A 12,859-nucleotide genomic window follows, 5' to 3' on the forward strand; every position below is an offset into this window, starting at 1 on the left:
CTTTACTCTCCTTTTTAATAAATGTGCTTATAAACCAAGAACAAGCTATTTATAGCTGTATTTATAAGCTGCTTACTACTGACTATTAATATTGGGACAAGGCTTTATAAAGCATGAACTGACTATTTACTAATGAGTGCAGTTATTATAAAGTGTTACCAATGCATTTACTAATGTTAACAAATTAGACATTATTTTACAGTGTTATAAAATTCTTTAATGACTTACAAGCATTTGTGAAAGTTCTGCTTGCATTACAGCTTAGTCTTCATCTGTGAGCTGAACAGTTTTACTGTTACATCCATGAGATTATGTAAATTAAGATAAATGTCATGTCACAGGATGGAATAGGTCAGTATCAAATGAGTTTGAAATTATTATTTGCAGCACAAATAAGGTTTTTTTAGGATTTTTAAAAATCCCTAAAACTGTCAGAAAAAGGTTAAGGCCTAAGCTATTTCTATGTGAGTGGCTAAATTTATTTTTGTTTTTATAATTGTAATACACATACTATGAAATTATACAAAATGTATGAAAAGGTAAATAAATAAGTACGCACACATTAAAAAAGCAGCCAAGTCGAATGAGTTTCCTTTTTTATATAGATTAAAATTGAAGACAGAAGCAAGTGGTAAATGTGGTCACTTTAATTTTCAAATCCAGTAGATCCAGTTTATGTTCACGTGGCTGTTTTCGTTTATATTCGCCAAGCTATTATGTGTTTTGAAATAATCTTGTCCGTGATGTGTTCGTTCGTACGACGAAAGACAGAAACCTGCAGCTCCAGAGATATGTTATTCTGCCAGTCGCGCTTTCAAATAGTCTTGCACTCTTAAACTGGTCACAAACACCTGCATTTACCTCTTGTTGTGTTACAGTGGGTTTATTGTGTGCATTTGTGGTAATATTTTATTTTAAAAAGCTCTTAAACCAGAATAAATTCGTTTGTTTTGAGCTCGACACTGTACGCGCTGATCGGAGCGGTGATTTCAGATAGGCAGCCACAAATATTTCATTTTCACACAAACAGTTCAAAAACATCTGAATTTAGCTCTTGGTGTGTTCTAATTGGTTGATTGTGTGATATCGCTGTAATAATTTATTTTTAAAAGCTTTAAAACAGGAATAAATTCGTTTTCTCTGAGCTCTTTACTCCAGACGCTTGTGATCACAGCGGTGATTCATCTCTCCTATTTCTCACGTATCTCTGGCCAGAAATAATTTATCCATGAGCCCTGAACCGGTAATAATCAGATATGTTGGTTTAGCTTGTCAGTGTGAATTAAATCTAAGTATTTGTTTGTATTTTTAACCGATTTAAAAGTGAAAGTAAAAGTTCGGGAATTGAACCTGTAGGGGCGCAATTTCTCTCAGACAATGGAAGTCTGAAGCACATATACTCAAACAGAGGGACAGAGTGAGATGAGATGTCTGACAGTTTTTTTAATTTTCTGTTATCCATACAGTGTTGTAAAGTCGTTAAACTATGCATATTTCCTCAGAATGACTTTTTCATCTGTATGAAAAAATTATTTGACGTGTTTGGAAGCTGCAATTTAAAAATACAATAATGATTCCCTTTGTAAGGTCATTTAAAAAAATCACCACGGCAAAACCATTCAAGCTATCCAAAATCCATTCACAATTTAAGTTCCTATCAGAAATACTGATGTGTGTTCAGAGTTTTGTGAAATTCTAAGTATGTTATTTGCCTCAAAATCACCTGAGAAGTATTCCAGTTTGACATGTTGCCACGGCAACAATTTTTTAGATATCAATATCCCCCTTGCAGATTTATATCGGCTGTGTTTTAACATTATTCTGATGAAGTTTGAAGCAAATCGAGTAATAATAAGATGCTAAATTCAAATCATTTTGAAAATGACACACTTCCTTCTGCCAGTTGGTGGCGCTATAACTTTGACTCCTAATAGTCACATATATGCGATCGACATCATACAACGAATAATCTGATGAAGTTTGATTAAAATCAGGAAATGTATGTGGACGGTATTAGACACTTCCTGTTTCTCATTTCTCGCCATAATTTCAACGCCTCGCCACGAGCAAACCGTTCGAGATATCAAAAATCCCCTGGCAATTTTTCATCCCCAGTGTCTTGAGATCATGTTGACCGAGTTTGGCGGCAATCGAGAAAAAATCCTATGACAAGTATTTCAAATTCCAGAGCATGCGCTTTTTACATAACTCTAAATAGCTGACTTCCTGTTGGGTGGAGCCTATGACATGCAATACGAAAGTTGTTCGGCACGATGAGATCTATATGTGTACTGAGTTTCATATGAATATGTGCAAGTATGTGTGAGCTATACATCAAAATTTTTGACTGTGTTGCAGGGGGCGCCGTAGAGCCCCTGTGCCACGCCCGGGTCCCAGCCTCTGCAGGCTCCTAAAGGCCACAGATTCCAATGTGTGTGCAAATTTTCAAGAGTTTTTGAGTATGTTAAGGACCCCAAAAGCCCCCACAACTTTGACGAAAAATTTGAATACTAAACCCTAAATAGCCAACTTCCTGTTGGGCGGAGCCTATGATATGCAATACAAAAGTTGTTTGGATTGATGAGATTTATATGTGTACCGAGTTTCATACGTCTACGAGCAAGAATGTATGATATATGGCCCTCCATATTCCAGGGGGCGCTGTAGAGCCCCTGTGCCACGCCCGTGTATCAGTCTCTGCCCGGCCCTAATGGCCGCAGGTTCCAATCTGTGTGCCAATTTTCAAGACTTTTTAAGCACGTTAAGGGCCCCAAAAGCCCCCGAGACGTTGGAAAAAAATAATAATAATAATAATAATAATAATAATAATAATAATAATAAAAAATAATCCTAAGGAAAACAATAGGCCTCTCGCCCTTTGGGCTTGAGCCCTAATAATAATAAGAATAATCCTTAGAAGAACAATAGGGCTCTTCGCCCCTTCGGGCTTGAGCCCTAAATATAGCTGCAAGCAGCGATGGCGGGCTCAAGCCGTCAGTGCAACACCACCCCGGTGGCATCGGGAAAACTGTGCCCAGCGGGCATAAGCATTTACAGTAACCCTCTTGCAATCAAATTTTAAGGGATATGGCAGTTAAAGGGTTAATCCGACCCGTCTAGACTTTGAAATCACATACACAGAACAATATATATAACTTTAGTAACACTTTATTTTAATATATATAAAAAATGTATAAGTTGTGCATCGTAGCTGACACCTAAATGAACACATTACAATTGGTTTATGACTGCAAGTCTTTCTCCTCAAATGCTATTGAGCTTCAAATTTGCTTTTGAGCCCATGTGAAAAAGTAGCATAATTTACATATGACTTACAGTTTGTTTTAATAAATATCAAACATTCAATTTAATGGTGCATTATAGCTGTCACCTAGATGAACAATTACAGTTGTTTTTATGACTGTAAGTCATTCTCTTCAAATGCTACTGACGTTAGAAAAGTGTATAACAATATTACATGAAACTTTAGAGACGGTCCCTAAATTTGAGACTCTCGAATGTCCAATGTCAAGCCAACTTTATGCCTGTTTTTGTTTTGTTTTTTACTTTATTTTTCTTTTCTCTGTGCCGGATTGCTGATATCTTTTACCCGGGCATAGATGTCCATCCATCAATTACGAACATTCAGCCGCAAATGTCCGAGCGGTCGCGAGCGCGGATGGGAGAATGGCGCATGTTTTATTTTTTTTTTAGCTACTGGGATGGTGCCCCCTCTGGGAGTTGGTGCCCTACGAAGACTGCGTATTCTGCATATAGGGAGCGGCGGTACTATCTGGAAAATATATTCCTCAAACCGTCGTACAAGAGGAGGTGATGCTAGTACTTCAAGAATCTCTCAAAACCTATCTGTTCATAAAGCCTATATATAAAGTCTTAATATAGTATTCCACAATATGTTGTGCTATTCTAATATTATTGTGTTTTTTTACTGACATTGTTATTTGCTGTTATTTTTTGTTTTAATATTGTTACTGTTGTTACTTGTTGTACGGTGACCTTGAGTGGTTTGAAAGGCGCCTTAAATAAAATGCATTATTATTATTATTATTAGCTGTACACTTGATAAAAAAAAATAAATATAAACTTATGCAATTGTATATATATATATATATATATATATATATATATATATATATATATATATATATATATATAGTGTACAGTTTTCTTTTATTGAATCTTGAAATAAATGTTTCTGAGTTCTGTGTTTGTTTGTTTTTTTTTTTTGTTTTTTTTAGGAAGATTACAGCCTTTAATCTCCTCAAAATAAATATGCATATAAACCATGAACAATTTAATTATAGCTGTATTTATAAAATGCTTACTAATGACTATTAATTTTGGGAGTAGGCTAGCAACAGTTGATGTTGAGGCCTAAGATATTTCTTAAGCTGTAATGATGAAAAAACAACAACAACACAAAATTGCTTTTTTTTCTGCTGGTGATTAAAGAGATGATTAAGTCTCCCTCCCTCTCTCTCTCTCTCTCTCTCTCTCTCTCTCTGACACCAAGCCCATCCCCTCTCCCACACATTCACACAAACTCAGCACACACACTTAACACACACACACTTAACACACAAACACACACACACATACACAGACATTACCCAGAGGGACAGAGTGACATCAGATGTATGGTAGTTTTTTTAATTTTCTATCATCCATATAGTGTTGTATAGTCATGAAACTATGCATATTTCCTCAGAATGACTTGTCTTCTATGTGTACATTTTGTTGAAGTGTTTAGAAGCTGCACTTAAAAAAATAAAAGACATTTACTGGTTCCCTTTTTACTGTTATTTCAAAAAATCACCATGACAAAACCATTCAAGCTATCCAAAACTAATTCGCACCTGTTCTGTAAGATAAATTCTTTAAACAGTGGTAAAAGAGGATGTGGTGCTGATCCTTCAAGAGTCACTCCAAACTTATCTGTCCATAAAGCCTATAAAGAATTATTCTTAATACACAGTATTTCACAATACTTCAGCATATTATTCTAATTAAGTGAGGGTCATTTTATCAGTAAAATACATATTATTTTTCTTTGAAAGATTTCTATAAATGATTTAAATCATACTTGTTTCTACAATAATTATTTAAAAGTAATCATATATCGCCATCTGGTGGCCATTATTGGTACTAACAATTGCAAGCTTGATTTATATGTTATGATAGTTTTAATTTTAAGCTGGCTCTTGAAAATGATAAAGCTATGAAACTTGCTGTGCTTCTTTCAAATGATGACTTCTACGTATATAAAAAATTATGAAGAGTTGGAATGAAGAATGTTAAAGATATAGTAAAATAACTATTGTATTTTTTTTATGTTACTTTAATAAATCGGTATGGCCACACCATTTAAGGTATCCTTAACCCATTCACAATTTAACATCTTCAGTATATTGGCATCATGTTGAAAAAGTTTGGTGTGAACTACTTGTGTCTTCTTGGAGGAGTATGATTCATTTACAGGCTGAGTTTATCATAAATCCACAATAAAATTTCTGAGTTCTGTATCAATCTGTGTTGTTGTTTTTTTATTTTTATTTTTTTATTTTTCATAGGAAGATAACTGACCCTTTACTCTCCTTTTTAATAAATGTGCTTATAAACCAAGAACAAGCTATTTATAGCTGTATTTATAAGCTGCTTACTACTGACTATTAATATTGGGACAAGGCTTTATAAAGCATGAACTGACTATTTACTAATGAGTGCAGTTATTATAAAGTGTTACCAATGCATTTACTAATGTTAACAAATTAGACATTATTTTACAGTGTTATAAAATTCTTTAATGACTTACAAGCATTTGTGAAAGTTCTGCTTGCATTACAGCTTAGTCTTCATCTGTGAGCTGAACAGTTTTACTGTTACATCCATGAGATTATGTAAATTAAGATAAATGTCATGTCACAGGATGGAATAGGTCAGTATCAAATGAGATTTAAATTATTATTTGCAGCACAAATAAGTATTTTTAGAATTTTGTTTTTAATTCCTGAAACTGTCAGAAAAGGATAAGGCCTAAGAGATTTCTTAAGCTGTAATGAAAACAGCAATGTTAGCAAAAGCAACAAAAAATAACAATTTAAAATATTTTTTTTTTTTCTGGTGATTAAAGAGATGATTAAGTCTCTCTCTCTCTCTCTCTTTCTCTCTCTCATTGTGTCTGCCACTCAGCTCATGCCCATCCCCCAATCACAGACACACACACACACACACACACTCAGTCAGCACACATACATTCCTCAAACAGAGGGACAGAGTGAGTTGAGATGTCTGACAGTTTTTTAATTTTCTTTTAATCATACAGTGTTGTAAAGTCATGAAACTATGCATATGTCCTCAGAATGATTTGATCTCTGTATGATTTTTTTTTTTTTTAAAGTGTTTGGAAGCTGCAATTTAAAAATACAAGACAATTAATGATTCCCTTTTTACTGTCATTTCAAAAAATCACCACGACAAAACCGTTCAAGCTAACCAAAATCCGTTCGCAATTTAAGTTCCTCAATGTTTTTTCAACATGTAGACAAAGTTTGGTGAGTATAGTGAACATTTCCTGTGAGGAGTATGCATTAAATCAAAGCTCAATTTAAATATTCAAATCAAAATAGCCGACTTCCTGTTGGTCGTAGCTGATGACTGTGAATTAGAAAGTTGTCCGTCTTGAAAAGAACAATTTATGTACCAAGTTTGGTGTCTGTAGCTAAAACTAACCCCCCCACTTTTGACAAAAGGTGGCGCTATAGAGTGCCTCCTTCACGCCCTTTTAAAAGCTTTTGCCATTGTCTAGCTATCACTAATACTGATATGTGTTTTGAGTTTCATGTAAATCTGAGCTTGTTGTCTGCCTCAAACTCACCATAACAGAACATTCAAGTTTGACACGTTGCCATGGCAACACAATATCAGATATCAATATCCCCACAACAGATTTACATCGGCCATGTTTTGTCATTATTCTGATGAAGTTTTAAGTAAATAGAGTAAAAATAAGATGCTGAATTCAAAGCATTTGGAAAATGACACACTTCCTGCTGCCAGTTGGTGGCGCTATAATGTTGACTCTTAATAGTCACATATATGCGATCGGTATCATACAACGAACAAACCAATGAAGTTTGATCAAACTCAGGCAATGTATGTGGATGTTATTAGACATTTCCTGTTTCTCATTTCTCGCCATAATTTCAACGCCTCGCCACGGGCAAACCGTTCGAGATATCAAAAATCCCCTCGCAATTTTCCATCCCCAATGTCTTGAGATCATGTTGACCGAGTTTGGTGGCAATCAAGTAAAAGACCTATGACAAGTATATCAAATTCCAGAGCATGCTTTTTATAAACAGCCCTAAATAGCTGACTTCCTGTTGGGCGGAGCCTATGACATAGAGTGCGAAAGTTGTTCGGCTCAATGAGATCTATAAGTGTACTGAGTTTCATATAAATACATGAAAGTGTGTGTGAGCTATGGTTCAAGATTTCTGACTGTGTTCCAGGGGGCGCTGTAGAGCCCCTGTGCCACGCCCGGGTCCCAGTCTCTGTGGCGTCCTGATGGCCGCAGATTCCAATGTGTGTGCCAATTTTCAAGAGTTTTTGAGCATGTTAAGGCCTCCAAAAAACCCCGGAAGGTTTAATAAAAAATAAAAAAAATAATAATAAGAAGAAATATAGCTGCAAGCAGCGATGGCGGGCTCAAGCCACCAATGCCATCGCCACCCCGGTGGCATCAGGTAAACTGTGCCCAGCGGGCACATGCATTCACAATATCCCTCTGGCAGTGAGGTTTTAAAGGATACGGCAGTTAAAGGGTTAATCCGAATCATCTAGACTTTAAAATCACATTCACAGAACAATATATATATTAGTAACACTGTACAATAAGATTTCATTTATAAACATTATGTTAACATGAACAATATTTATATAGCATTCATTCATGTCAGTTAATATTCCAAACTTAAACATGAAAACATTGTTTTATTGTGATTTTTTTCCAAGTACATTTTACCAATTCCAAACCATATAAATCTTAATAACTACCATTATTTTTTATTTAATCATTTATGAGTGCTATACAATAGTCCAGGAAAGCTGGAAGAGAAAAACTCCTTATATTCATGTGTGCAGAATTATTAGGCATGTTTTCTTTTACAGATGAAATGCGCTAAAATAGACTTTTAACTCAAACTGTAAGGTCGAAAATTATGAAATACCCATGAGAAATATCAAACACAAATGCAATACAGAAATGGATAAGTTAAGACTTGACCATTGTACAAAAAAATACTGACTGGGTCATGAGGTCAGAAAAGAAGAAGAAAAAAGCAGGTCAAGAAGAACTGACAAAAAGAATTGCAAAATAATTAGTAATTAATGTGAAGATTAATTTTTAGTCAATTCTGCAAGACAGACTTTTCAGGAAAGGAGGTGGAATAAAAATGAGCTCCTCAATCTTAATCCTGGATTCTGGAAGATATATTCCTCAAACCATCGAACAAGAGGAGGTGGTGCTGGTCCTTCACGAGTCACTCTAATCTGTGCATAAAGCCTATATATAAAGACTTAATATATAGTATTTCACAATACTTCATGGTATTCTAATTAAATCATTTTTTGGAATCTTAAGTCTCTCAGAGTCCGACACCGAGTAATTCTGGAGACTCCAGGAAAGTGGCAGTTCTGTAAAATGTTGGCGCTGGAGACTAAATGCACCCTGATAGTTTCACACCTAATTCACTTAACACACACACACACACACACTACCCACAGTGTCAGTGGGACTGAGTGACATTAGATGTATGATAGTTTTTTTATTTTCTATCATCCATATAGTGTTGTATAGTCATGAAACTATGGTCATGAGACCAGTCATTCTGAGGAAATATGCCTCAGAATGACTGGTCTTCTATGTGTACATTTTTTTTTTTTTAAAGTGTTTAGAAGCTGCACTTTAAAAAAATAAAAAGACATTTACTGGTTCCTTTTTTACTATTATTTCAAAAAACATCACGGCAAAACCATTCAAGCTATCCAAAATTCATTCACACCTATTCTGTAAGATTAATTCTTTAAACAGTGGTAAAAGAGGATGTGGTGCTGATCCTTCAAGAGTCACTCAAAACGTATCTGTCCATAAAGCCTATTAAGAATTATTCTTAATATACAGTTCAAAATACTTCAGCTTGTTATTCTAATTAAGTGAGGGTCATTTTATCAGTAAAATATATACAATTCATTTTTTTTGAAAGATTTCTATAAATGATTTAAATCATACTCGTTTCTACAATAATTATTTAAAAGTAATCCTATAGCTCCCTCTGGTGGCCATTATAGGTACTAAGAATTGCAAGCTTGATTTATAAGTTATGATAGTTTAAATTTTATGCTGGCTCTTGAAAGTGATAAAGCTATGAAACTTACTGTGCTTCCTTCAAATGAGGACTTCTACTTATATAAAAAATTATGAAGATTTAGAATGAAAAATTGTAAAGATATAGTAAAATAACTATTGTATTTTTTATGTTACTTTAATAAATCTCTATGGCAACACCATTTAAGCTATCCTAAACCCATTCACAATTTAACATCTCAGTATATTGGCATCATGTTGAAAAAGGAGTATGGAGTAGTATGAGTAGGAGTATGAATTCATTTGCAGGCTTTATCATAAATCCACAATAAAATTTCTGAGTTCTGTATCAATCTGTGTTGTTGTTTGTTTATTTTTATCTTTTATTTTTCATAGGAAGATAACTTACTCTCATTTTTAATAAATGTGCTTATAAACCAAGGACAAGCTATTTATAGCTGTATTTATAAACTGCTTACTACTGACTATTAATATTGGGACAAGGCTTTATAAAGCATGAACTGACTATTTAATAATGAGTGCAGTTATTATAAAGTGTTATCAATGAATTTGCTAATGTTAACAAATTAGACATTATTTTACAGTGTTATCAAATCCTTAAATGACTCATAAGCATTTGTGAAAGTTCTGCTTGTATTACAGCTTAGTATTGATCTATGAGCTGAACAGATTTACTGTTACATCCATGAGATTATGTAAATTAAAATAAATATAATGTCACAGGATGTCATAGGTCAGTATCAAATGAGTTTGAAATTATTATTTGCAGCACAAATAAGGTTTTTTTTGGATTTTTAAAAATCCCTAAAACTGTCAGAAAAAGGTTAAGGCCTAAGCTATTTCTATGTGAGTGGCTAATTTTATTTTTGTTTTTATAATTGTAATACACAAACTATGAAATTATACAAAATGTATAAAAAGATAAATAAATAAATACGCACACATTAAAAAAGCAGCCAAGTCGAATGAGTTTCCTTTTTTATATAGATTAAAATTGAAGACAGAAGCAAGTGGTAAATGTTGTCACTTTAATATTCAAATCCAGTAGATCCAGTTTATGTTCACGTGGCTGTTTTCGTTTATAGTCGCCAAGCTATTATGTGTTTTGAAATAATCTTGTCCGTGATGTGTTCGTTCGTACGACGAAAGCCAGAATCCTGCAGCTCGAGAGATATATGTTATTCTGCCAGTCGCGCTTTCAAATAGTCTTGCACACTTAAACAGGTCACAAACACCTGCATTTAGCTCTTGTTGTGTTACAATGGGTTTATTGTGTGCATTTGTGGTAATATTTTATTTAAAAAAGCTCTTAAACAAGAATAAATTCGTTTGTTTTGAGCTGGACACTGTACGCGCTGATCGGAGGCGGTGATTTCAGATAGGCAGCTGCAAATATTTCATTTTCACACAAACAGTTCAAAAACATCTTAATTTAGCTCTTGGTGTGTTCTAATTGGTTGATTGTGTGATATCGCTGTAATAATTTATTTTTAAAAGCTTTAAAACAGGAATAAATTCGTTTTCTCTGAGCTCTTTACTCCAGACGCTTGTGATCACAGCGGTGATTCATCTCTCCTATTTCTCACGTATCTCTGGCCAGAAATAATTTATCCATGAGCCCTGAACCGGTAATAATCAGATATGTTGGTTTAGCTTGTCAGTGTGAATTAAATCTAAGTATTTGTTTGTATTTTTAACCGATTTAAAAGTGAAAGTAAAAGTCCGGGAATTGAACCTGTAGGGGCGCTATTTCTCTCAGACAATGGAAGTCTGAAGCACATATACTCAAACAGAGGGACAGAGTGAGATGAGATGTCTGACAGTTTTTTTAATTTTCTGTTATCCATACAGTGTTGTAAAGTCGTGAAACTATGCATATTTCCTCAGAATGACTTTTTCATCTGTATGAAAAAATTATTTGACGTGTTTGGAAGCTGCAATTTAAAAATACAATAATGATTCCCTTTGTAAGGTCATTTCAAAAAATCACCACGGCAAAACCATTCAAGCTATCCAAAATCCATTCACAATTTAAGTTCCTATCAGAAATACTGATGTGTGTTCAGAGTTTTGTGAAATTCTAAGTATGTTATTTGCCTCAAAATCACCTGAGAAGTATTCTAGTTTGACATGTTGCCACGGCAACAATTTTTTAGATATCAATATCCCCCTTGCAGATTTATATCGGCTGTGTTTTAACATTATTCTGATGAAGTTTGAAGCAAATCAAGTAATAATAAGATGCTGAATTCAAATCATTTTGAAAATGACACACTTCCTTCTGCCAGTTGGTGGCGCTATAACTTTGACTCCTAATAGTCACATATATGCGATCGACATCATACAACGAATAATCTGATGAAGTTTGATTAAAATCAGGAAATGTATGTGGATGGTATTAGACACTTCCTGTTTCTCATTTCTCGCCATAATTTCAACGCCTCGCCACGAGCAAACCGTTCGAGATATCAAAAATCCCCTGGCAATTTTTCATCCCCAGTGTCTTGAGATCATGTTGACCGAGTTTGGCGGCAATCGAGAAAAAATCCTATGACAAGTATTTCAAATTCCAGAGCATGCGCTTTTTACATAACTCTAAATAGCTGACTTCCTGTTGGGTGGAGCCTATGACATGCAATACGAAAGTTGTTCGGCACGATGAGATCTATATGTGTACTGAGTTTCTTATGAATATGTGCAAGTATGTGTGAGCTATACATCAACATTTCTGACTGTGTTCCAGGGGGCGCCGTAGAGCCCCTGTGCCACGCCCGGGTCCCAGCCTCTGCAGGCTCCTAAAGGCCACAGATTCCAAAGTGTGCGCAAATTTTCAAGAGTTTTTGAGTATGTTAAGGACCCCAAAAGCCCCCACAACTTTGACGAAAAATTTGAATACTAAACCCTAAATAGCCAACTTCCTGTTGGGCGGAGCCTATGATATGCAATACAAAAGTTGTTTGGATTGATGAGATTTATATGTGTACCGAGTTTCATACGTCTACGAGCAAGAATGTATGATATATGGCCCTCCATATTCCAGGGGGCGCTGTAGAGCCCCTGTGCCACGCCCGTGTATCAGTCTCTGCCCGGCCCTAATGGCCGCAGGTTCCAATCTGTGTGCCAATTTTCAAGACTTTTTAAGCACGTTAAGGGCCCCAAAAGCCCCCGAGACGTTGGAAAAAAATAATAATAATAATAATAATAATAAATATAGCTGCAAGCAGCGATGGCGGGCTCAAGCCACCAATGCCATCGCCACCCCGGTTGCATCAGGTAAACTGTGCCCAGCGGGCACATGCATTCACAATATCCCTCTGGCAGTGAGGTTTTAAAGGATATGGCAGTTAAAGGGTTAATCCGAATCATCTAGACTTTAAAATCACATTCACAGAACAATAAATATATATATATAACTTTAGTAACACTTTACAATAAGATTTCATTTATAAACAT

General features: G+C 34.9%; 1 long non-coding RNA gene across 1 annotated transcript in view; it reads left to right on the top strand.

Annotated features, from left to right (window-relative positions):
• Positions 1-11,416, top strand: part of LOC127988478 (uncharacterized) — a 103,415-nt gene extending 91,999 nt beyond the window's left edge. Inside the window, exon 3 of the long non-coding RNA XR_008161673.1 lies at positions 11,379-11,416. This is a non-coding gene — a long non-coding RNA (uncharacterized LOC127988478). The remainder of the gene's footprint in view (positions 1-11,378) is intronic.
• The last annotated feature ends 1,443 nt before the right edge of the window (positions 11,417-12,859 follow it).

This window comes from Carassius gibelio, chromosome A5 (genome assembly GCF_023724105.1).
Source record: "Carassius gibelio isolate Cgi1373 ecotype wild population from Czech Republic chromosome A5, carGib1.2-hapl.c, whole genome shotgun sequence".
Classification (NCBI taxonomy): domain Eukaryota; kingdom Metazoa; phylum Chordata; class Actinopteri; order Cypriniformes; family Cyprinidae; genus Carassius; species Carassius gibelio.